At 47.8% G+C, this 26,892-nt stretch overlaps 1 protein-coding gene across 1 annotated transcript in view; it reads left to right on the top strand.

The window, feature by feature from the left end:
• The first annotated feature begins 4,822 nt into the window (after nt 1-4,822).
• LOC118288021 (C-terminal-binding protein 2) overlaps nt 4,823-26,892 on the top strand; it is an 89,807-nt gene continuing 67,737 nt past the window's right edge. The window contains exon 1 of the mRNA XM_035613758.2: nt 4,823-5,150. The gene's annotated coding sequence lies outside the window, so the exon portion shown is untranslated. The remainder of the gene's footprint in view (nt 5,151-26,892) is intronic.

The raw sequence follows: 26,892 nt of genomic DNA, 5'->3' as shown, positions 1-26,892 counted from the left end.
CCGCGTATTAAAAATCATAGCGTTAAGCTTCCTGGCAGATGCTAATGAAGTGATGTTTACATTTTTGATTCGCTGCCTAAACAAAGATAAGACATGCTCTCGGAAAACAGCGAGCCCGGCAATCCAAACACATCCATTGAGCCTGTCACCAAAAGACATGACAGCTTTCTTCTCCACGGACAACAATGAGCGACTCATTTCCATATTAATGAGAGAAAAAGAATGGCAAGTGGATGGGAGGGGGGGTTGAGCACGGAGGGGTGATGTTGCTTCTTGTTGTCTTGTCACCTATTGACAAAAGTCTTCAAATAGGTTGTTAATGACCAGCCGAAAAAACACAGGGAGCAGCCTGTGGAGTCATCATATCAACACGTTGCATATGTGCCCGTCGTACCGTCGCCATGCCGACCATGCAAATAAATATTTGGCATTGTTGCGCGCACATGCACGCGCGCACAAGCGCACAACACTGCTGTGCACACTTGCACGCAGCAAGCACATCCGTACAATACACACACACACATGCACTTAACATCTTCTGCAATAAGAGACATCCTCGTCCCACAGGAAGCAGGATTACGCCCAAAGGGTAAAAACAAAATTAGCTGCTCAAGAGTACAGTGGGCCAAATCTAAAAAAGGAGTTTGGGGGGGGGGGGCTTACAAAACATCTGTTAAATCCCACAGTATTTTTACTCTGCCTAACCACTAAAACAAAGTGCTGTCACCTTAACCTGCAAGATAAATGTCTTTTATGCAAATAAAATAAATAAAAAAATAACTAAATCATGTAGACTTGAGATTCAGACTTTAATTGTCCATTTTGAAGCTTGACCGGTTCTAAAGTCTAGAGGTCAGCACACTGACCGTCCTTTTAAAAACTGCCGCTCACAGGTGCCCCTGCTTTATAAAAGTAGAGTTCTGAATCATTACTATTTATAGTCAGAGACATGAGCTGCTTTCAGACAGAAGCCATTTGCAGTCACCCGGAATATTTCAGAGGAGATGTTGTCACACTCTTTTAGAAAAGCTTTTTTTTGTAACCTTCTACTTACCATATTTGTCTGAAAAGCTGTATCATGTCTGAACTTCTCCAGAGGGGCTGCACGGGAGAGCACTGATGTTGCGTTGGACCCAGCCCTCTCGTAGAATTTCCAGAGAATGGAGTTAATGTCTGAAAACAGCTTTATTCATAACTCAACTAACAGTTAAAGACTTCTATCGACTTGAGACTTTTGGACACGCTGACTTGCTCTTTGCTTATGAACACCTTTCACCATCATGGTATGAATATAAACAGTCCCAAACTTTTGGTCAAAGTCCCAACATCTCCACTGTATCTTCAGGAGTTGAATATTCATCTCCACGTGCCGTGCATGTTTGTGATTCTCCAAGGGCTTTTTTCATCTCACCCTCGACTTTGAGAGGCGTCTCCGAGCAGTGCTCTTCCAGTTCATAGTGCATGTCATTAGCCTCCTAAATTACAAACATCATTAGGAGAATTGATTCAACTTAGCCTCCTGGGGGGCTTCAGTCTGCCGCTGCGACGTGGAGGGAGCTCATTTTGAGTTCGGTGTCAATCCCATTTCACAAGTTCAGCCGGACCAAGTGGGGGTCTTAGCAGTTCGCCCTCTCTTTATCCCTGCACGGTGAGGCCCTGCCTCCTCATTAGAAGTAGTAGACTGTGGTGTGTGTGTGCGTGTGTGTGTGTAGGGGGGGGTATGTTTCAGCCTCTGAGCAGGGGAGATGAAGTCATTATTTTGGCACACTGACCTCTGCATCAACCTCAAATGCTGTGCTGCACCATTGTGTGTGTGTGTGTGTGTGTGTGTTTGTGTGTGTGTGTGGCGCTGGTGGAGAGGACTGATTTAAAAAAAGAATTAAAAGCATCGGAGGGATGAAACCCTACACACGCACTGCATATACCCCAAGTCAGAGAAAACAAACTCTTTGACATTGTTTTTTATGACATCATATTGATGTCAATGATGTGTAAAAACACACACACACACGTTTGTAAAACCAATACCCTGCTAAATAGCCTGTGGGTTTTTCAATAAGATTTTGCAGGGTGGGAGCAGAGTGCCAAGGGAAAACAGGTGAGGTTTAAGAGGAGGAAAATGACTGGGCTTCACAGCAGGAGCGAAAACATCAAAAAATGTGAACCGATTCCGCCCCTCGAATTCTAATGCGAGGTGATCCTTGCACTCCGGAGCAGCCGCTAATTCCAGCGGCATGTAAAAAACATGGAGGCGCTGGTGTGCCTTCAATAATTCATCTGGAGATTGATAGATGTGAGTCTTCAGAGACCGCAGTGTGGATAGTGCGTTGCTCGGGCTCTCCACAGAGACTCGCTGTGAACTCCCGCCTGTGAATTTGCGGGTATGGAGATCGGGGTCAGAGTTCAAAATGAGGAGGTCTGATACGGCGTTACACTCAACCCCGCACCTCCTCTACTAATAGGATGGCACAAATCCCTTCTACACTCCAGACACCCCTCCGTCTCCACTGAGATGTCGATGCAGCGGCGGTTTGAATGCAGGGCACATGGCTTCGCATGTTAAGAAATAATGAAGCACTCCCTCCGGCTTGCTGACAATGTTGTAGGAAATCTTTGTTTTTAATTGATTCCATGATATTTGGGTCAAAGTAAAACAGGTGAGGTAACGTTGATTTTTCAGTCAAACATTGGGAGAGAATAAAACATCACTGCCGGCTTTGATTGACCTCCAGATCTTACTTGAGAAAACAGAGAATATGCTCAGAGAGCATATGAGCAGTGGGAGAGGAAGGGATTTTCTTTTCTTCAAATGGATTGCATTATGTTTTTGCAATGCATGGGAATAAGAAGAAGGTGCTTTAAAGGTCAACTAAATGTTGGCGCCCTCACATAACAGCTATCTTCTTTTCTTTTTTTCTTTTTTTGAGTGTCTGAAACCACCGGCCTCGGTAAACAATGTACAATCAGTCTCAAACCTCAATGAAATGGCAGCTGTGACACGCAAGGACACAATTTCGCCCCACTTAACCGCCTTTTTGTTCCATACACGCAGGACACTCCACCACGTCTAACCAGTGTTTTGACGAGAGGTGGACGGCAGCAGATGGACAGATCAACGAAGGAACATTCGGATGGCCAGGCACAACGTAGAGATGGAATGGGGAGGGTGGGATATGGATAAATGAGCTCCCCGACTGGCACCCCATTCACGATACCTCGCGGAGTGACCGCGCAGAAATCCGAGACGAGACTGGTGACGAAAACGTGGCAGGCCGTGCTGTGGCTGCTCGAATCTGTAGCGGGGGGCCCCTTTTCCAAATGGTTATCGGAGGCATAACCCTTCATGGATTAATGTAATGGTGTGGATCAATGCTTGTTCTTTGTGCATCGCATTCCAAGGAGGGACAGTAAAAATCAGTCATGTGATGTCGTCCGTGACCCCCCCCCCTTGCATTCACAAAGCATCGGGGGGGTCATGTGCTTTGTCTCGTCAAATCAATCGTGCATGGGTGACACAACACAGTAAAACTACACAGTCGCACGCTGAAAAGTTTGGGCGCCCCCTGGGCAAATTCCATGTTGGAAGTGAAAGGGGAGTGAATGTGACCCCCGCAGCAAACCAACATGCAGGATTTTGCTGATATTGAGTGGAATCCATTCTTCTCTGAACGTCACGGCTCACACACAGAGAAGAGTATCTCCACCCAACCCCCCCGGTGCTTAACAGTTGGTGCTGCGTCACTTTTTTCTCCGAGCATACCTTTAGTGTTTGTGGCCAAAGAGCTCGGTCCTAAGTCCAGTGCTTCATTTTAAGATACCCAGGCTACGTCCACACTCATGCTTTTCCGTTTTAAAAGGCATCACCTTTGCCACGTTTACGCCTAATGTCCACACTACTCTAGAGTTTTCAAGCCTTTCAAATGGAGGCTTTTGGAAATGATGAGGTCAACACCAACGTGCGCTTTCTGATTGGGCCTATTCTGAGTTGACTGATTCCTGTTTACACCGGTACTCGCATGACCAGTATACACGTGAATGGTTATGTGATGGAGATCGTTTGGAGAGGGTGGACGTATGTTTTCAGACACGAACTATGGAAGGTGGCTACGGACAATTCCCGGAGTTTGCCGTTTACGTACGGAGAACGCGGCGGGAGACTGTCCGGATCAGACGCGTTCACAACAGCGGGAACATTTTCGCAAAACATTCAGTGTTTGTACAGGATTGTACTAAGGGGCTGGGAGCAGAAGTAATGTAGCAACATTCGTGGACATTTCACTTCAGTAGATGTCTGAAAGCATTTGTGGATCATCCAGAGTAACAGGGAGATTTTGGGAAGATTTCTGGGAAGACACTTTTTTTCTATTGCTGTGAACAATGAAAGTCCATATTTACCTCTATTGTATTTTGTTGATACCAGAGAGGGAGGGATGGATTATTATTTGGCCCGTGAAATACAGTCAAATGGGAAAAATTAGAAGTTTTGTTATTTGGGTAAATTTCCCCATCAAGATGATTTTGTCCAACCCCTCCCCCCCCTCCTCAAAAAAATCAATCCATTCCCAAAAAACAGACATGGTCATTCCTTTTTGACCACATCATTTTTGCTAAGCATGTGAGCAGAAGGTGTGTGTGTGTGTGTGTGTGTGTGGTGGAGAAGGAGGAGGAGGGGGAGGGGGCGTGTTTCTTCTTCTTCTTGGTTTATGTCATTGGTCTAAACGACCCGAGACCCCGCCTTGATAAAAAAAGAAAAAAGAAAAAAGGGAGAGTTAGACACAGAGTGAGAGAGAGAGAGAGAGAGAGAGAAACAGAAACAGAGGGAGAGAGAAACAGTTAGACAGACACCTACTCGGCGTTTACGCACGGCCGTATTTTTTAATAAACAAGGACGCGTACCAACACATTGTAGCCTCGACCCCCGGGAGGTTATCACCCTCCCCCCCCCCCCCCCCCCAAAAAAAAATAAAGAAGAAGAAGAAGAAGAAGAAGAAGCTTTCGCAGGCGCGTGGAGGATTAATACGGTTGGAATCACAATCGACTTCACATGAAACATTTCTCCCCGGAGCGGATGATGAGGATGCCGCCGCCGCCGACGTGTGCGTAAAAGAGTCGGGGCTTCTCAACTTGCGACCAGAACCTCGTTCGTGCAGGTAGGAACCCGCATGACACGGGGGCGACGGCGTATCGCGGTTAGTTCAGGTCATTATTCTTATTAGGATGATTTCTCACCGGGAGGTGGGGAGGGGGGGTTGAGTCCGCGGCTGGCCGGCTACCGTCGGGCTCTGCTCAGGTCCGGCGCATACGGCGCTGACCATGTGTCCACCTCACTGCGCCATGGAGATGGGAAGGGAACGGTCGGGTGGGTTGTTGCCCACACACACACACACACACACACGCGGGGGGAGGGAGTGAGAGATGTTGGGGGGGTGGGGGGCATTATTTGCGACCACGTTCAAACCCGCGCTAACTGTCAAAATGTTTGGCACGAATAGCCCGCGTTTTTTTCCTCCGCATGGCACAGGCTGCTCGGTCCAAGACGCGGCGGCCACATCGTCTTTTGCACACACAGCGAGTGTGTGTCGGCTGTGAGGAGATAGGAAGTGCATTTTTAGTGTGTGTGTGTATAGTGTGTGTAGTGTGTGTAGTGTGCGCACCCAGTGAGCCTGTTTGCGCATAAATCCTCTTAATACCGCACACTTGACCCGACCGACTTGAGTTTTCTTGGTCCAAAACAATGTGGTGAAAGATGTAATCTTGTGTAATCTTCAGCGTGTGCATTTTGATAATAATAATAATAATAATAATAATAATTATGCACGTCATTGCAATGGTGCACATCTGCTGCACATTCAGCACAATTTCCACACTTTTTTTTCCCAGTTTTTCAAGAACATCTTTGCAGAAAACATCAGAAGGTATTTCTGCAAAATCACATCCTTTCCCGTATAGGGGAAAAAATAAGAGTTCTCCCAATATGAGAAACTTTCTGTCTCGGGGACGAACACATGATGAAAAGCAGCGGATGACCTTTTGCCCTGAGAGCGGCTTGTGGCGTGCACAGGGTGGAGTTGGAGGAACTTGTTTAACACAGATGCTCGTGTCTCCCTGTGAGCCTCTTCTTGTTGTTGTTGTTGTAGTGAGTGAAATGCAAGTGACACCGACCCGGTCCAAGTGTATTTTTTCTTGGGATGACCCCTGTCATGACCCCCCCCCCCCCCCCTCCACACTCTTACTCCCTCTGCAGGCTCCAGCATGTGACTTTGAAAACCACTGGACGAGAATAAGCTCCTGCTTTTTCTGTGGTTGACACTCTGCCGAATTTGCCGCTCAAGTGAATTTATCTCGTTTTATAGTCACAGAGCTGATGTATTTACGATGGTGGGGGGGTTTTAGCTCCACAGCTGACGGGGGGCAAACTTCAGAAAAAATCAGTCAGGGAAGTGCATCGCGTGTGTCTCCGGTCAGTGTCGGGAACGCTGACAGTGTTTGAATGAGCTGCTAATTGCCTCGTGTTAACTTGTTAATCACACACACACACACACACACACACACACACACACACACACACACACACACGTATTCTTACACATTGCTGGGCTAATTAATTCACTGATCACTGGGAAAATATGACAACAGGACACATGCTGGATTGATGAAGAACTTGAAGAGTTTTCATAATTTCTTCCTCAAAACGTTGTTGTCAGGCAGTTAACTAAGATGATTTCCCCCTCCCCTGGTAAATTAAAAAAAGTAATCATGTTGGAATTAATGTGAACCAAAGTTAACAACAAGGTGATTTATTTGATGCCCGCAAGCTGAGCGGGTGATGACCTTGGTAAAGCAGCGCTTTGTCCGTCTTATGGGCGATCATGTGTCTGTAATAGATGAGGTGTGTGTGTGTGTGTGTGTGTGTGTGTGTGTGTGTGTGTGTGTGTGTGTGTGTGTGTGTGTGTGTGTGTGTGTGTGTGTGTGTGTGTGTGTGTGTGGGAATATAAAGCCACTGCTACAGATGTGTGCATCTGCTCCGTCGTCGGCCATCATGGTGGGCAGCTCTGCACAACAGAAGCTCTCCTTGTCAGAAAGCTCCATTTGAAAAGTGGCCGGGGTCACAAGTGCGGCAGGAAAGCGGTCGTGACCCTGAGCGCTGTGTCTTTTTTCTACCCACATGCCAGGTACATTCACGACTGGATTGTTTTTCTTCCTCCATATACAGTCCAATTCTTCATTCGTAACAAGCCGTCTTGCCATGCATAAGTTCCCTTTTTTCTTATTTTGCACCTCACCTTCCCGCAATTGTGAGGCTGTTGGATCATTTAGAATTGGGCACCGTTGTGTTTCCAGGGAGGAAATTGAACAGACTGGGTGAGTCGACCCCGCCCTCTGCCATCCTCTCCCGTGTTTTGCCGAGCAGCACCCTATCACTCAATGCAATTGAATGTCTCTGAGGGGACCTCTGTTTAGCCCCGTGCAATATTTATTACCATCCATCATCCCGAGACGCCCGGCTCTAGGGGTGAATAGCAGTGGCCGCTAAGTTCTGTGTTAAAAAGTTCCCCTCTCCGGCGACCATTAGGAGGGATTTATGGGAGCGGCTTCCCTGGAAGTGCTGTGGAGGAGAGACGGAGCGCGTCTCGGAGTCACTGCAAACCTCCCCCCCGCTGGGCTGTGGCACCAAATATATGTCACGGATGAAATTCTGTGCTGGAGAGCAACCTGAACTTTTCTTCTCCATTTCTCTCAACCTTCAAAATGCCAAAGGTTGGACATTTGCTTCTTTTTTAAAAAACATTTTCTATTGAAGACATTTGGGTAATTAATATGTAAAAGAAGTTATTGTTAGTCGCAGCCCCGATTTTAGTTCTATGTGAACATGCAGGAGGATTAGTGCAGCAGCCCTAGCCGTTATGTAGCACACCGTATATTTCATAAGATTTAATTCCAATATTTACAGCATCACGATGGCGACGGCGAAAGCAAACATCGCTCCCATCTTCCGTGCAGCGATTTCCTTTGTAGCAAGTCTTTCTTGTGGCAGCGATGGCAACGATAATGATCTAATATTCGCCACGGCCTGTAATAAGGATCGTCTAATGTATGCACACTGTGCTGCCGAGCTGGTAAATCCTGCCTCAGCGTCCTTTGAATGAGCGTAAGTGCGCGTCGTGTGAAAATTGGTATATCGGTGTGTGCTCACTACCTCTCTGTAAAGTGTTTGATCCTGCAGAGATGAGGCCTATTCCCCCTTTTTTTTTCCTCCCACTCTGTTGAGATTGTTTGTTTGTCAGAGTTGAAAACAATTGGGATGAACCTGAGAGCGAGCGGAGCTGCGGGGACGGGGGGGCCGGCGCCGGCGCTGTAAATGAATATCGCGCACTGTGCTTCTTTCAGGTCAATTTGAATATGCGCTTTTAATTGGTCTCCGAAGGCCGAGGCTTCTCTTCTCCTGCCTTCCTCAAAAGTACCCGCATGATGCGACTGTGTGTTGCGCTGCGGAGCCCCCGGAGCAACGGTGTTCAATTGAAGCCTGGCGAAACGTGGTCATTATCCCCGACCAAAGGCGAGATTGATTTCGCTGAAGGCCACTGGTAATCTTGTTGGAAAAAAAAAACAAAACACGGAGAGGTTTCGCTGTAAACTGATCAAGACGTGCAATTCTTGCTCACAAGTTCTCCGCGGAGCGGTGCCTTCGCCACTCACGGCAACTGCAGGCGCCATCAGTCAGCCGGGGCTTCTCTCTCGTGGCTTCAGAACTGTATTGGAAAGATACCTCAAAAGAAACACTTTTGCTCGTCACTCCCATTTCTTTGCTTCTCTCTGTTTTCTCCGGAGGCATTCTGCATCTTTGTGTGTGTGTGTGTGTGTGTGTGTGTGTGTGTGTGTGTGTGTGTGTGTGTGTGTGTGTGTGTGTGTGTGTGTGTGTGTGTGTGTGTGTGTGTGTGTGTGTGTGTGTGTGTGTGTGTGTGTGTGTGTGTGTGTGTGTGTGTGTGTGTGTGTGTGTGTGTGTGTGTGTGTTTGCAGTAAGTATCCCCCCCCTGTCATCGCATACTCCACCATCGCTGTCATTTCATCGACAGTGGCAGCGATTGTGTTGTCGTGGAGCTGCACGAGGGTAAAAGGATAATTGGAGCTGCGAATGTCTTTTTCATGGTAACTGGGGGTGGCGGAACCCCCCGCGCCAGTGCTATTCTCCGCACCGCACAAAAGGGACAAGATCCAGTGATAGGGCCGGCATAAGAGATCTACAGTATTCCCTAACACAGGCAGATGTGTTTTACTCCGGCTGAAGCGAGCAGAGCGGAACCTCTGTGTTTTTTTCCACTGATAGGAAGTTTTCTGCCGTCGTTGGACTGGATGTAAACGGTCGCTCTGTGCCTTTGTGCCGCGCCACTCTCAAGCGATGGAGTGTGGCGACCATGTAGTAAAGTCTCTCAGCCATGTCAAAGGTCATGTAAGCCTCGTACCTTGGCGCCGGCAGGCGATGTCGCAAGACCGTCCTGTCGGCGTTGAGGAGGGGATGTCGTCGGGCAAAGCAGCAGCAGCACCGCAATTAGAGTTATTAATTATTTCCTTACAACTTAATACGCTTTCATTCAATGCATATTAATTGATGTGCGCCCGAATACGCACTCGCATAATCCACCAAGGATTTCTCAAAGGCAAGCACAAAAGGCCTTTATTATCTTAAAGAGGAAGTGGTCTTTTGGGACGCAAAGTGCCCCTTCTCAATTGTGTATTACATTATGAAACAGACGTAAGTGAAATGAAATTACAACGTATCATCGGCGCGGTGAAGGATCCTATTGAATAAGTACCTCGGCGGGGCCATTGTTGTAATGTCAGACTCGCTCTTTTGGATGTGACGGAGGGGGGTTTTATGAAGTCCTCACGCAAGGCAGTAAAAGACAGTTTCAAGGTTAAACTGTGTGAAGGCCAAATGTTTGGGGAGGGTGGATTAATTTCATGTCCCATAATGTGATTTGCAATATCTCCTCCTCTCCTGCCCTTGGTTTCTTTGGAGATGTGTGAGCCTGATGAGAGCTGGGGGCAGGGGAGGAGGAGGAGGAGGCTGCCGTAACTACCACCTGCATGTGTAAGTGTTTACAGGACCACTAAATGGAATTATGGGAGCTGGTGCATGCTTATAAATTCACCATCATATCCAGAGACCCCGTCTCATTATTGAATACAAATGCGGTGGTTTATCCTCCTGGTGCACAGTGGAGAAAATGATCTTCCTCTCACACATGCAAAAGAAACGGTCACGACGTACATAAATACATGCATACATGCATGCAAACGCGCAAAAGCGCGCGTTTCAGGAGGTTGTTTCCAGGAAAAACCGCTGATACAGTATCATTAATCGCGGGGCGTCGCAGGAGGGAGATGGACCACCACGGCAGCAGCAGCAGTCGGCCCGAGACCGCCTGCTGCACTCGACACTTCATCACACGGTATCTGCAGCTTATCCCCGCGCATCTGCATATCAGCCCGGTTAATGAAGCTGTTGCCTCGTCTCGTTTTTTTCTGGCAAAAGTCCGCGCAGTAGGTGCATTTTGTACAGCACCATTAACGTAGATACATTTGAACAGGCGCATGGGGTAAACCTGACGGTGTATGTGTATGTGTGTGTGTGTGTGTGTGTGTAATACGAGAAGCGATAAAAGTCAGTGATTGAGGTCAGCATCTGGAGTAAGTGGGCGGGTTGCAGGCTGGTATCACCGGTAGCGTCTTCCTCGCCACTGTGCCTGCCGTCGTTTTAATCCATCACTTTTATCAGACCTCCCTTATCACACGCGACAACATTAGTCATGAGAACACGGTGAAAACCGTTCGGGTATATTCGATATTCACCAGTGCTGCTGTCTAGATTATGACATGTATACTGACGTGCACACGATCAACAAATCCTACCAGAGTTCCTTGGCTCTTGAATTCTATTTGACTTCATAAAAAAGGTGAATTTCTATGGATTCGTAACATCTGAGCTCATCCCGTGGCACAGGACCCTTGATGAAGTTCAGTCCCGCTGCTCACAGTAAATTCCAGCCGCCTCCCGCATATCTTCTCAGTCTGACCTGCAGTTTTAAAGAAGAAAAAAAAAAAAAGTGAAGTGAGACACCAATCTAAATTTTGCAAATTCAGCTGCTTTTTCTTATGTTGAGCTTGCCTCCCATTCGGGGGTAACTCGAAGGAGAGGCCCCGCCTGTTCTATTTCTTCACATTACAAAATGTTCTTATGACTGTAGCTGTAGATAATCGTGTCCAAGTCATTTTCCCTTCTCCCCCCTTTTGTCTCCAATTCGGTATGGTCAGTTCCCTCATACTGCCACTGTTGTTACTGACATGTGGCCTCGGAGCCATGTGACGGCCAATGTCTTTCCACCTGACAGTGCGGGGGGGGGCGGCGTGCCAAAGGCTCATACAATACAATCCTCCACCTCCACCCTCAGGATGTCGGCACCCACTGTTCAGGCAGCCCATCTTGGTCGGGGGGGGGTTGCACCTTTACTTGTGGGCAGAATTAATTGAAAGCAGAGAAAGCAAGTGGGATTTAAGAAAATGTAACAATCACTTCTCCAGATCCAGTGTTATACTAGGCCTTGCCAAAATTAGTGGATGAGAAATGTACAGAAGCCATTGCAGTCACTTTGTATATTTCAGAGGAGATGTCACACTCTTCCCCCTTCAACTAACCGTTTGTCTGAAAAGCTGTCTCATCTCTGTAAAGCTGCTTTCAGACATTCGCTGGTGGCCGGACATTTTCATCAAATGAACTTCTGGAGGGCATGCATGTGAGACCGCAAACGTTGCTCGGGACATTTTCTGGATCTTTCCCCCGCCGTCCCGCCCTACTTTCTAAATTTCTGGAAAATTCCCAGCGAAAAAGAGTCGGCGCGTCGATGACAGTAAATTCAAAAAAAACTGTGTTCTGATTTTTTTTCCGCAGCGGAAGTTTCGTCCCGTTCGTCCTCCAGACGCCAGAGAATGTTCCGGACGTTATCCCCTCGCCGTGAACATTTCCCGGAGTTCATGTCTGAAAGCAGCTTTACTCAAAACCCGTGCAGCTATGAGGATTTCGCGAATTGCAGCGGCCATGTTTACGGTTGGGGCACCTCTGCCGTGCATGTTGCCGCTGTGTCAGAGTAGTGAGCGTGTGTCGGAGCCGAATGCACCTCCTCTCGTTTTTTTCCTTCTATATTACACGGCTGGTCTGTGGCGCAGTGGCTGCTTTAATTCTCCGGTGGCATCTCATCTTGTTTTTCCCCGTGAAAGGAGCAGGGAGACAAATGCATACAAATGTGGCTCCAGGTGTCCACTGCAACTTGCCTCAGTGCTGCGGACCTCTCCCAGGACATTCGTTGTGCACGCTGCGTGTTTTTTCCCTTTTGGCCGTGCAGCACACACACTATGCAACGGGCATCAGTTCGCTGTTAGGTCTGACACTCCTGTAAGCGGCTTCCCACTTTGGCCAATTCTCCAAAGCACATTCACACAGCATACGGCTCCCTCTTTTATTCCAGTGAGATCCACTGCGTTGGTGCCATCCACGTGATTATGAAACGATAATCGGTTGGGCAAAAAATGTTCTCTGTGGCAACATGCTATTTCTAAAGGCTCGGGAAGCTTTAAAGTCATCGTCATCGAACGTCGTTCCAGCCCCGGCTACGTTGCAACATTGGACTAGTGTGTGGTTTACCTCCAGGAACGTAGGTTAAATCTACACTAATCACACTCAGCTAGTGTGATTCAAGGAAGCAGAATGTCTACTCTGCAGTGGGTTGCTTAGTTGCAGAAAATACTGCCAATGAGGATTAGCAGCGATTGTGGCAAAGCGAGACGGGGGATTTCTTTTTATTTGGACCTACGGCGATACGGAGCCGTTACTGGACGTAAGGTTTTACGGCTGGCTGTCAGGTCGGAATGTGGGCGTCTGCTTCACCGTTTGTCTGTCCAGACGCAACCCCGAAGTCTAAGTCAAACTGAAACATGGGCCGACAATCTCTGTTTTAGGGGTTTACACATAGTCAAAGTGATGCGTTTTAAAACTGAAAGGTCTTAGTGTGGATGTAAGACAAAATTACTGCCACTGTGAAAAACTTTCTAGAGTTATTCAATCCTGCCTCGAAGGTGTGACAACTCTCCACACGGGGGTCTTTGCGTTTAAAGGTCGGACTTCTTGATCGGCATCGCATCCTCCTGCCTGTATCCTATGGCAACACCATCAGCCCCGTAGTGGAGAAGGAAAGGACCAGAGCGGCTGTCTCGCTCTTTCTCATCTCCCCTGCTTCCCCCCCCCCTCTCCTCCTCTGCACGTACCGATCCTCCGTTGCCCCCCCCCTCCACCCCTGACGAAGGTCTCACTGCTTATGTAACGTCTCTGAGCACTTGTGCAGCATTAGGGGAAGTCAGGCATGCCAAAGCTGTGCAAAACGTCCCTCTGTGCGCCCCGTTGAGGTGGGACAGATGGCGAACCTCGTTCCCAGTCTTGTAAACTACCTATGACGGGAGAGATGGCGCATAGTCAGTTGAACTAGGGCAACGCTAACTAAGGCTTTGCAGCGGTGGACATAGTTGCATGCACACACACTCATCAGCGAGATGCTTATTTTCAAAGTCATACAGTTTGGTTGCTACTTTATTATGGTTGTAGTTGTTTTGTGTCCGTTATTTACAGAGCAGTGTTTTATCGATTGCAGATTTTTTGGAAATGCACTGTTGCTTCGCTCCGCCTGAGATTCCGGCTCACCCATAACAAAGCCTATCAGATTCGAGCATTGGATCATCCATCACAATGTTAAAGAAGGTGACCTGGAGTTGTTTTCTAATTCAGTCGTTAATCACCGCCACAACGGTGTGTCGGGCACTTTCACTTTGTCCCCCCCCCCCCCCCTCTTAACAACTCTCTGGGCAGAGTCCATTACTGAGTAAACACACGGCGAAACACTGGAGAAATGAATGAAGATGCCCGGCGCAGAAAACCCCAGAGGTGAGATCAAATGGCAGGCGTGGTGATGATGAGGGATGTTTATGGCTGGCACTCTATTAAGAGGAGACTCTTCCCTGCTGGCGCGTAATGAACATCTACCTTGCGAAATGGTTGTTCTGAAGCTTCTCCCTTCCACTGAATTACCGGTCATTTTCATCAAAGTGTGCCCTAATTGCTCTCGGTGGCGAGTCGGGGGGGGGGGAGGGCCGCTGACGGAGAGGATGAGTTTTAGGGCAACTTGGCAAGGTGACTGGCTCATGGAAACATTAGCCGTGTTGATTTGAATAAATCTCCGCCGCCATTTCCCCCTTTTGTATGTTAATGGGAGCCAGTTCTGTCCTTGGAGGATGATATTTTCAGGCCCGAACTCTTCTTCTTCTTTTCTCTGTGTGCGCGGTTACTCCTCCTCCAGATGTCCCCCACTGCAGGAGGCACATGCGAGAGGCTCACTGCCAACCACAGTCGCACACAAACACACAAACATGCACACAGACACACACACACACACACAGACCACCTCTGGGAGGAGGGTGGGGGGGGGGGCACTTCAGCTGACCTGTTACGAAATCACACCGCATGGGCTGTCAAGCAATTTTATGTTGTTTCTATCAAGAGGAGAGTTAAATATTGCTGACTAAAAGGGCAGTGTGTGTGTGTGTGTGTGTGTGTGTGTGTGTGTGTGTGTGTGTGTGTGTGTGTGTGTGTGTGTGTGTGTGTGTGTGTGTGTGTGTGTGTGTGTGTGTGTGTGTGTGTGTGTGTGTGTGTGTGTGTGTGTGTGTGTGTGTGTGTGTGTGTGTGTGTTGGGGAGAGAGAGAGAGAGAGGAGAATGTTTTTTTGGAAACCACAATGTACCATCTGCACACGGCGGGGCGTACGAGCGACACTGGACCACTGCTGTGAGGAACTATTGCATTGTTATTAAATGGCTGTTGCCTCACTGGCAGCCATATTAAAGCCTCAGATCCTGTGCCTGATGCAAGGCAATGAAGAGGAGAAAAGATGGGGGGGAAGGGGGAGGGGGGGAGCGGAGGTGGGCGACTAAAAAAAGCCCAAAAACCAGTCTGGCCTTCTGGACACGCTGACACAACGTGCAGCTGCGATGGCACAGATTAGAGGATGGCAGCACAAAACCTAAAAGACACAAAAGAACTTTCTCTTTTTTTCTTCTTCTTCTTCGCACTCATGAAAGCTGTGGCTTCAGGAATGCAGATTCAGCCGCTCAGTTCACACCAGGTCCCGTCGCTGGGTTCCCAACTGTTCTTTTCTCTGCACCACACTACACATTTAATTCCCTTAAACGAGCGTTCATTTTTATTTTTGCACTTGCAGTAATAAGACACGCGGCCGTCGTCGTCATGACGGAGGCGTGCAGATCCGCTCCTGCCGCGGCAGCGCGCGCCGACCGCCGTATTGATGTTCGGCGCGCGCGGCTGAACCAGCGGCAGGCGGTGCATGAAAATGCCACTGAAGAGTAAGAGCTGATTAGCCGCCCTTGCTCTTTCTCATCTCACTCCGTCACTCTCGGGGCAGTAAAAGGACTCTTGAGATTGCGCACTCTGCTAACAGTTTCTCATTAACTTTCTTTTGTGCCAGGAGTTATTAAAATTATGTAAAACCTTAATGCGCAGTCACTGGATGGTTGTCGCTGACCTTTACCAGGCTCTCCGCCTGTATTGATGGATGGAATACATGTTAAGAATATTTATCCTTTCCCTAATATCGCCCTTTCGCTCAGACTCAAATGTCAGGTACTGCATCTAAACCTTCTTGTGTCCACTTATTGTCAAGGTACTGGTGGAAATCAACGGTAGAGTTGATTTGAGGTTGATTTATTTATGTATTCTCTCCGTGGGAAGCTGTCCTGACAAGTAGCAATGGCGCTCATGTAAATACATTGTTGAACAGCATCCGCCCCCCACCCCCCCCCCCCCGACCAATCCCTGCAGGTCTAGGAGCCAAATGGTGGCAGAACTGGTTTGACTGAAGGCACGGCACGTTCAGGCAGTGTCTGGTAGAGGAGACGGGAGATGAGCTGGTCGTGGACCGGAATGGAAGTCACAATTCCGCGACAAATCCTGCGCAGTACTTGTAAAATCTGGAGTCAAGTGAGTGTGTTGCGTCCGTCACTCCACCAGCTGTGCGAGGAGCGAACGGCGAGAGCCCAGCGAGCTCGCGCGCGTTGCTCGAACAACTCCGCCTCTTCCCCGACAAAAGTTGGTTTTTTTTTTTCCGAGGGCCCGGTTTTCGGAGGCGGGGCTGTCATCCTCCGCTTGACGAAACCTGACATTTGGAAAAGGTCTGTGAGGAGGATTTGTTTGTGACAGCTTCGAATTCCAGTGGCACAGAGGCAACGGGAGCAGAAGGGGAGGGATGGAGGGATGGAGGGATTGGGGAAGAAAACGGCTCCTGCTTATTTAAATGTCACGTCAATGAGGTGAATGCGTAAAGCCCTTCCCTTTTTTTCCCCTCACGCAATACATGTGCATTCCTCACAATGGGGGGAAAAAAAAAAATCATCTTTTGCCATCTTTTATTCCGCGTGTGTCTCTCCCTGTCTTTCCGTTTGGCTCAGCCTGCGTCACTGGCAGCAGGCTCTAAGCCGTGTGAAGCTCTGCCAGCATCTTGACAGTAACCACAAACCATTTAGTTGTTTGTTTTGTGTAGGTAGCGACTGGGGGACCAATCGCTCGGGTCCCATTTGGATTTGCGGTTTATGCTGAACCAGGGTCCAAAATTAACTTTTGGGTCCATCTGCCAGTGGCTGGTAAACTGAAACAGATAATTTTACAGATCTGAGTGCGCCTCAGTCAACCCCAATAATGATAATAATAATAATAATAATAATACATTTCATTTATAGAGCACTATATATTTTTATCTATGAATCAAGAGGGGGGAACTTGACCTTGGGGCAAGTACTCATTCACATATTTTTAATATTTTTTCAATGTTATAATTTCAAGTACGGTACAGCCCAGGTTTAAATCTTGGAATACTGGGGTCCGGGTCTCATCCAGACTTCCCTATGTAAGTGGTATTTTGTCTTATCTTTTTCTCTCTCCTCTGCCCTTTCCTCCCCTGCTGTCCTTGCCTCCTCTCTCTTGGTCTTTCCCTTCCATCTCTAATTCACGTCCCCCCCTTTAATCTTTGGAGATGAAACTCCTTGATAATTACATGAATAGGCGAGTTATTCGTCAGGGACAGTTTGCTCGTCTTCCCCGAGCTTCATTCAACAGCCTCACAACAGCCTAATGGCGCCTGAGTAAATGTGACCTTGTCCACACTTATGCAAATACATTTTGAACGGACATCTTCCGCTCGGTTGAAAATAAATAAATTCTGTTCATGTAGGTGGGGGACAAAGTCTACATCGACAAAAACATCGACAAGATACTCGCGACGTGCCACACACTTGCAGGCTCTCGTAGCAGTTATCTCTCACTCCCGAGTCTCGCCCCCAACAAAGTTCACCTGACAGTTGGCCGAGTCTCTCGTGTCGAGCGGCGGTGTATTCAGCGTACGTGTCGCGGTGAGGAAAGTTTGTTTTGAATCGGGGGCCTGTTTCAGCACAACCCGCCAACATCGCGCGCGACCTCCATTTATTTTATCTGCCGATCGTATATATTTTTACTGGCATTCGGAGAGTGTGGGGAACGGAGAAGAAAAAAAATGACTGGCAAGTGTGCTGCAATATATATCCGGAGTGATTTCTCCCGTGGAGCAACATTTTGTTTTAATTCACAAAGGCTGGTTCCCTCTTGTCAGCACCCAGTGTACTTAGGAGTGCACAAGGGGCTCCGCCTGTCGCTGACCTTTTTGACAAAGACGAGAAGACCGAAATACGCTGCGTGTCCCTCGGTGATCGTGGTCGAATGTCGCTCAAACTCAAAGACTGCAGCCATGACTCTCGCACTGAGGTTCCAACAACAGTGAGGAGGAGGAGGGGGGGGAGGAGGAGGAGGTGTAGAGCCCTCTATCTCTTTTCCTTGACAAATAGCTGATGACAGTGTTGGATTAAGTTCTCACAAGTCATGCCAGCTGCAGGAATCAAGCACCTCCACGTCACCGCGTCTCAAATCCGTTTCAGACGCCTCCAGTTTGATATGTAGCTGGATACATTCATCACACAGACGCTGGCCGGGAATGTCAATACGTTATGGGACGTTAAGCGACGCCCGAGCTTGACAACTGGATTCCTGAAAAGTATTTGCCCTTTTGCCTACTCTTTCATTTTTCCCTCCACTGCCATGGCACATTTTTATTGGAGAGCTTGTCTGCGAGTGAACCACAAGGACCCCGGGGCTGAACAATGCCAGGCCTGCCTCTAAACTCTCAGTTCCCCTCAGTTTAAACCCTGCAACTGCAAACGGCGCATCTATTTTAACAGAGGCATTTCCCATAATTAAACAAATGCATAGGAGAGTATGCCGGGGTGGCTCCCCTGATTAATGGAGCAATTACATAATCCATTACACTGAATTATGAATGTGTTGATGATGAGCCCATGTTGGGTAATGATTCCTGGGGTTTGCTCGCGTTAAATATGAAAAAGCGATAGCGGCGAGAGGACTGTGCGTGTTTTTGCAGATGTTCCTGTAACCTCTCGGAGGTGAGGCCTAAGAGGAAACAGAAATGTGTGACTTCCTACAGAGAGAGGCCGGTCCACCGACACGCTTCGTCGCTTCCTGTTGCAGAGAGAAATGTCTCCTACTGTTCCCACTCAGACTGGATGTTGTCATTTTTAATTTTTAAATATAACGTGTGCAATTGGCAGTTGGCATCTGAGCTTCTGGGCCAAAATCGTGACGGACTGTTGAGCAGTAATTTCTTATTCACATTCTTGTCCATTGGCCAAGATGTTCTGGAGCAGAAATCTAGATGTTTAGCTCATGTCCTGTGAACAGTCTTAGACTACGCCGGTGGCCAATCACTTGTTTTAAGGCTTGTTCGCACACCAAATGCGAAGAGAATTTTTGTGTCCGATGAGATTACATACAAATTTCAATGCAAAGACGTGAGTAGACGCAAAATTTGCTTCTTCACTCGAGTTGAAATATTTGGAATATTTAACATTGAGATTCTCCATCTAAAACGGAAGCGGGTGAATACTCGCAAGAGAGCACAAACGATCCCATTGAAGTGATCGCATCTTCAGTTTGACACTCGGGTTGCAATTAGTTTGATTGAGAAATGTGTGCATTTCTATGCATGTACACAGTGTCGCGGAAGATTGAAGACCTCACACTTTTGTCACCTTACGTCCTCACTACTCGTCTTGAGTTATATATTTTCGTTGTTAATGGAGTGTGACGGGGGACAGCGGCGGAGGTCACCTCACACTTTGTCACCACCTTGAGCTACACAGTCGCATCAAAGTTTGTCTTAAGACTCATGCTGAGGGAATCACGAATCTACTGTACATTGTTTGGATTCATGAGTGTTTACACGGTTCCCCCGGAGAATAAGAAGTAATTGCAAAAAAACAAGTTTTAATTGGGCTTGTGTTTACAAAATGTTGTCTTCATGCCCTAGTTACACGAACAAGAATAAAAGGGTTTCTCAGGAGATGTTTTTTTCTTCTTTCTAAAAGTACATTATATACATGCTATTTGAAAATGCGAATTGCAATAATGTCCGTTGGTCCATTGTTTGCGCCGAACCTCTTGAGCTGGGATGATTGGCATCCATTATTTTTCAGCCCGCAGTGTCTTCTTCTTCGGCGCCTCGCCGCAGATGTGTCGGCATTCGATCTGGTACACTTGAAGTTCAGCGAGTGAGACTATATTCTGAGGTAAACAAACCTGCCAGGATCCTTGCATCCAGCTGAGGACACTTATCGGTTTGTCTCTGATATGAAATTGCCTTCCTCCCGTAGTGTGAGATCTCTCTCCGTGCGCTCTCAAGGTAACGCCGCTTGTCTGCTTTTTGAGAGACACGTGTGCTGTCTGCTACTTGGTGAAAAGTGGGGAAAAAAATAAATCAAAATCACTTCAGCATTTCATGCATGTAAATTCATTTTGTCAGTGCATTTTATGGCAAACAGTGTATACCAGTGAAGAGCAAAAAAAAAAAAACAACAACAGCCCCCATTTAGTTTCAAATAAAGCAGTGAAAGTTTACAAGTGGTGGAAGAGTGTGACTCTTCTCTGCGAGCACTTTTAAATACGTTGGTCAGGCTGCCAAAGAGGGAAAACAGTTTTTATGATGACTTTTGTTGGTGTGTGCGCTGCAGGAGACTATTCAACATCTGTTTGTCTGCTGTTTTGTTATTTTCTTTGTGTGTGTTTCTGTGTGCAGCCTCTTTCAGATATGCACCTCATTGCAAAAATGTACATTTTGGACTCCTTTTCCTTTCAGTGCCGCTTTTCTGTAAAAGACACGATGGCAGTATGACTTTATTGAATGCCATTGTATTATGTGAGAGAAATGCGTGCAAAAGGTTAAACGTGAAGTCAGAGAGATAGCAAGTGGGAAACCTATTCCAGGTATTGTGATTAGTAGGCATTGTTCTTCAGTTTCTAAAAATGTGTTTCATCCTCACAGTGCGGATGATAAAAACAAAACACATTCATAATCAGATCTTCTCTGTCCTTTAATGTGTAACTTTCATTCATGACAACTTCTTACAGTAACTTCTTACATTCTACAGCTGAGGTGAATAGGGACAAGGCCCCCCCCCCCCCCCCCCCCCCGTTTCTTGCACCCCTGATGCAAAATGCAGCAAGTCAGCCACATTGTGTTTTAAGCGAGAGTTATTTCCACAGCAGAGCCCAGAAGCCTTTCCTTCCGCAGGTCCTCGGAGCTACCTTCGGTGCCTGGGAGATGTTCATGGGTAGCGACGTTCCCCCTTGTTCCGCGAGCTGCCTACAGCGGTGTGCTTTGGTCTCTCCTCAGCGGGCCACCGGGCCCTGGGCCTCCGGCTTTGTCTTGTTCATCTCCGCCGGCTACACTGGCACTGTTGTGAAATGTGATCAGTCAGCTCCGCCGAGGGCCCTGGAATGGGTGCCGTTGGAGACCAAGCGGCCCAATCACGTGCTGCACCGCCCCCGGGAGTCGCTCACCGGGGATTGGTGGGAGAGAGGGGAACGTCTGATTGACTCTTCGTGTGACGGCTAGGAATGCGGCGGCACGCCACCTCGTTGTCCAGGTTCTCGCTCAAGCTCACATTGATTGTACATTTAACAGATTGGATGAATTAGATAGCAGGGAATAATACAATTGCATTAATCATCAGTCACTATGACCTGTGCTCCTCTCTGGACTCTTTCCTGCCTCTTATTTTCAAACTAACACACCGGGTATCATTCCTTAAAGTGATGACAAAAAAAGCAAGGAGGCCCCGGGCCATGTAAAATACGCAATTCACCAGAAGTTTATATTGTATGTAAAGATATTCACCTGTCGATAGTGTTCATTTAGCCAATCATTTTATAGAAAATGTCTGGAACATATGGAGCCTACAGGTGGACAGAGGAGAAGTGGATATAATGCTGCTGAAGTGTTTAAATAAGTATCTGTGGAGGATTTGATTTTTGTTTGTCCAGAGACTGGGCCGCTGTTATCTACTCAATTTTATTTTATTTTAATCTTTTTTAGAAACTATATCAGGTCATCATGTGACCCCCTTAAGGGGCTCTGGACTGTGTATTGGACTTACGATGTAAGAGATGGATCTTATCTCTAAAGATATTTTAGGTATTAGAGATTAGTTTTTTTATGCCTTTGTTTTTGTCTTTGGGGGTTGGGGGGGTTGGGGGGGGGTTACATGTGCAAGGCTCAAATGGATAAAGGTCAGCTCGGTGGCCTCCTGTAACGATAAGGATGAATTCAAAAGGTGCAGTTAGTGAGACCCCGGGCCACACTGGCGTTTCTGTTTATCAGAGTGAGACGAGATGAACTGCAGCGATAAGCAGCCGTCGGTGTGCAAACGCAGTCGACTGGAGGCAGACGCGCACTGATCACATCAAAGGTTGTGAGCCGGGGTTCAGATACACCGACGCTCTGGACTAGTGCAGACTAGGATACACAGCTCGCCTCCATGGTGATACAGAGGCGGCGCAACTTTTTTCCAACCTGTCTGCTTTGCATAAAAACCAGCCCGGATGCCTGTCAGCGTGTCGCCCTGTAATTAACCTGCCGAAGCCCAAATCGGGTGCCCTCCGAAAGGCTCCATTAACCTGTGCCTAAGAGGCGGCCATTGTCCTCTGGCTCCCACGATCCACACTAAGCGACCGCAATACCACTCATATATTCTCTGCTCTCACCAAGAGCTACAGCCGCCTGGCACAGCAACTATCCCACCTGCATTTTGTATTGGTGTTTGTCTATTTTTCCCCAGCAGACACGAGATGGAATTGAATTACGCATGCAAAGTAATTGACATCAGGGCGATGGCCTTTTCAATTGCTATTGGTGCTGAAATTGTTACTTGATGACTCAATTGACACAGAATTAAGCATCAGTAATTTGGTTAATTCATTGCTTCTTGTTTATTGTCATTTACTAAGCAAAAATCACAACCGCAGTGGATCCTGCTCCTCAAATACAGATCGAATACACTCCTGATCAGAAGCAAAAAGGGGTTTCTGGAGATCTCCCTCTGGGCTCTGTGGAGTTACAGTTTATCAAAAATATCCGTAACATTTTATAGACTTCAACGATTAATCAAAAGCAAACTGCTGATGGCAATTCATGGAGTTGACTGCAGCTTCTGAGCAGCGTTTCTGCCCAGCAGATGGAAGAAGCACGGTGGCTGCAGCTGCACACGTGCGGGGGGGGGGAAGTCAGGTTAGGATGTGTAATTTCATAACACCACTCTCACACCCCACCCACACACACACACACACACACACACACACACACACACACCTCATCCTGCCGAAATTTAGCCGCCGCCGCCTTCTTGTTTAGTCAGCTTTGTGTTTGAGCAGTATTTTTCACAACATCAGCATAAAGCAGTGGGGCGAAGAAACAGCACCCACGGGACTTTGTAGGTGAGTGTGTGTGTGTGTGTGTGTGTGGAAGAGAGAGATAAAGGAAGAGACTGCAAGGCTCCTCTCCAGTCAGTTGGACTAGCCTGTATGTGTGTCATCTCCTGAGTGCAACAGAAGCTTGGCCCACTTCTGTCTGACCGACTAGACTCCACGGCTCATCTTGGCTCTTCCCCATTGTCCCTTTGTGTTGAATTTGCTTTCTCTCTCGCTCTCTCTCGCTCGCTCTTCCCACGTGTGGGGTCCAGTTCTCAGTGTCCCTCCTCGACTTTCTGAACGGAACAACCAAAGCTTTTGCAAAGAACGTCCCAGGTGACTCAGGCAGAAGGTGTTGGCTCGCCTCCAGCACCTACGATGGAACAGGACAGGACCACCCAGTGCACATTCTCACACACACACACGTATACAGTTCATATTCACACCAGAGCATGCACACACACACACACACACACACACACACACACACACATCTAGGTCAGAGAGTGAAAGGGGAACCTTTAACCCACATCACGGCAGCTCTGTTTTGACAGGCGGCAGGGGCTCTGAGACTTGTGCTCGACGATAGGATCTCCCCTCTCATCTATAACTAAAACACCGAGTCACCGATGACACATTGAGCCTGACAACGTAGGGAGGTCGTCAAAGACCTTTCAGGTTTTGTTTTTGGCTGCGTTCACACACTTGCTGCCAAGTATAAAAACTGCAACAGCCCTTGCAAAGTGAGCACTGGGAGGGAACACGTGCCTGTCGCACCTCAGGTAAACGGCCGATGCCGGCCTAACTCTCACGGACTCGGTTTATGGATTTGAAGGACAGCAGAAATTGGGCCTATAGGTGATTATATGTCAGCAGAAAAGCTGCAGTATGCTTTAGCTGAAACATATGGACAGATGTTTTAAACAGGCTGGCAGCAGTGCAGAGATATTATTATTATATTATAGGTTTTTTGAGGTTTGTCTAGGTTTTTGGTCTCCACCAACTCCTGAGGGGAAATATCTGTCTCTTTGACCTGCCATACGCTCGACATTGTTCACCGCTGCTCGTGTCTAACTGTGTCTGTCTGCCGCTCGGTGCCGAAGACGTCGTGCACTGTGGTATTTTTTTGAAACCACAGAAAACGTTGCTCTTGGAACGCAGAAAGTTGCACGTTGGACCGCTGAACGGCAAAAACACGTAATTAGCCGAGGGGAGCTGCAGATTTGGACGTCTGTTCTCCGCAGGTGTTTATTTTTTTAAATTTGCTACATTGCAAGTTTTTAACGAAAGAAATGTTGTTAAAGAATAAGGAATTGGCTTATCTATTGAACGATGACATGCCATTACCTGGCAGCTCCGTCTGAGCTCCCACATCACTGTGCAACCAGGTGACGGTGGCAGAAAGATGGACATCAGGGCCACATCGTCCACATCCTTTGTGTGTGTGTGTGTGTGTGTGTGTGTGTGCGCGTGCGCGTGCGCGTGCGCGCACACGTGTGTTGCCTCCATCTAAGGCATTCTATGCACCCATGGCCAAAAATGTCACTCCAGGCTGCTGTGGGCTCATTATGCCATTAGCTGTCTCAGGCCTCAGTCCATTTGCTGGGCAGGGAGTGTGACGAAGCCCTTTCACAGGGACACCCCTCCTGCTGGAGGCCAGTCGGCTGTGTGTGTGTGTGTGTGTGTGTGTGTGTGTGTGTGTGTGTGTGTGTGTGTGTGTGTGTGTGTGTGTGTGTGTGTGTGTGTGTGTGTGTGTGTGTGTGTGTGTGTGTGTGTGTGTGTGTGTGTGTGTGTGTGTGTGTGTGTGTGTGTGTGTGTGTGTGTGTGTGTGTGTGTGTGTGAAAGAGACATAGCGAGAGAGAGAGATGAGGCAGATGAGAGCGGCAGAGACGGAGTATTCACCTCACACTTAGAAAATGTATATGGCACTAATCGTGATTTAGCGCAGGGTGCGAGCTGCGTTACGTATTCTAATCAGTCCGTATATCCGATCTGCGCTGCTCCGTTGTCTGTAGCTGTAATATCTCTCGTAGGTAATGTACAGATCAAGAAGATGGATTCATTGTTTGCTCCGCTGCTAAGCAGTAAAAGCAGCGGGCGTAGTACGCCTTTTCAATCACATCTCGCCAAGAGAAACCTAAATCAGGCCTAATGAGGGATCTGTCTGCGGTTTCAAGATGCACAGTCTTGGAGAGGTGATGTTCAGGCACCACTTCATGTCTGGTGCAGGGGTGGTGGTGGTGGGGAGGGGGGTTAATCCATCAGAAGCAAGCGTTCCTGTGTACCCGAACTCTATTCCCCAGGCCTTTCCCATCCATCCATTGCCTGAAGTGGACGACCGGCTTATTTTCTCTGCATATTAAAAACTGCTGTGAGAGGTGGCGGGCAGGGCTTCGGCGGGATGGGGGAATCGCTGGGGGGAGAAAAGAAGACGAAAAGTAAGACAGAAACTGCTGCGGGGAGTAGGGGTGGAGTCTTTTCTCTTTTTTTTTTTCCTTTTTCAAATAAATGATTAACTAAATACATCCCCCCCATTCCTGTCCATTCTGAGAGAAGGGGCCAGCTTTGATCTCCGGGGCCCTTTGAAATGATCTGAGGGAGGAGAGCGAGGGACGCGAGGGGAGGGGCAGCGGGAAGTGAGAAAGACGGGGGAACAGGGAGGGCCACAACTCCCCGCCCGTCGAGGGAAGACTTCATAGGTGTATCCATGCAGAGAGAGAGGTGGGGAGCGAGGTAGTGATGAACTGAGGTGCAGGGAGTTTGAAGGCCTCGCTGCAGATATGCCTGGGGATAGATTAGCCTCCCCCTTAACCCCAGTGGTCTATGGGGTGGCAGATGTTTCTTCCCCACTCCAATAGTAAATTGGTCTTCCATTTTTTTTTTCATTGCATTGACTTTAAAGTGCTGCTGGATGTAAACTGCATTTAATGGTCTCTCGTAGGTTGTAGTAGGCGGCAGAGTGGTACCACGGTACTGTACGACATGTGTGTATAGGGCTACTTCCTGAAAGTCCAAAAATTAGATTAATCAGTCGGTTAAGTCAAGGGGCCGCTTCTGGGATCGGTTCAGTGTCCAGAAGTAGCTGCAGAATGAGCGCTCCTCACGTTCACGCTGCCGCCCTGGGCGAAATCATTCCACTGTATATCAAGTTGTCCCGTTCGCTCGCTGGCGATGTTCGATGTTTTTGGAGGATCTGCAAACCCGGACCCAGGGTGGTTTCTGAGGGAGCAGCCTAACAGGGCGTGAAGGGATAACCCGGCTCGTTCACTGTATCGTGTGAGCGTCGCCGTCCCCCCTGAACGTTCCAGCCAAACCCCGTTCCTAAAAATCTGGCAGCTCAGTAAGGCGTTGCTCGATCGTCTCTATGAAGAAGGAACAAGTCATTGAATATTCATATTGAACAGCCGCATCTCACAGCCCTACAAGTCAGCGAAATCTGTTCTCCAGTCTATTCCAAAAGATTATGGAGACTTATTCATCCATGTCTCCTTCAACCTCTCCTGATTTAACCGCACGAATGAGGTTTGCTCAGCCGTCCTCCACAGTCCACATCGCTCTGCATTCAGAAAACCATGCTCACCTTTGAGCGATCCAATCAAATTTGAAGGACTCGATTTAAGTCCCTGTCATACATTTTCCCGCCCATGTATTCTGTTCCTTATTATCAGATATCCATACTTCACCGCTTCACTGTGACTCAGAGGAGAACATTAAGTGTGTGTGTGTGTGTGTGTGTGTGTGTTGCAGCTTGCTGTGATAATTTTATTATGCAGGAATATTGAACAAATTCCTGATTTATCTAATTATAGTTGTGCAAAATAGCCGGCAGCCAGGTCCAGTACAACACGGATGAAACAGAAAAAAGGTACAATGTTTAAACATGAATTGGCTTTCGTCATCTAACAATTCTTCTTTAATTATCGATTAATGTGCCGATTA

Source organism: Scophthalmus maximus, chromosome 16, assembly GCF_022379125.1.
Source record: "Scophthalmus maximus strain ysfricsl-2021 chromosome 16, ASM2237912v1, whole genome shotgun sequence".
Classification (NCBI taxonomy): domain Eukaryota; kingdom Metazoa; phylum Chordata; class Actinopteri; order Pleuronectiformes; family Scophthalmidae; genus Scophthalmus; species Scophthalmus maximus.
Note: the sequence above shows the minus strand (reverse complement) of the source record. Positions and strands in the feature narration are given on the sequence as shown.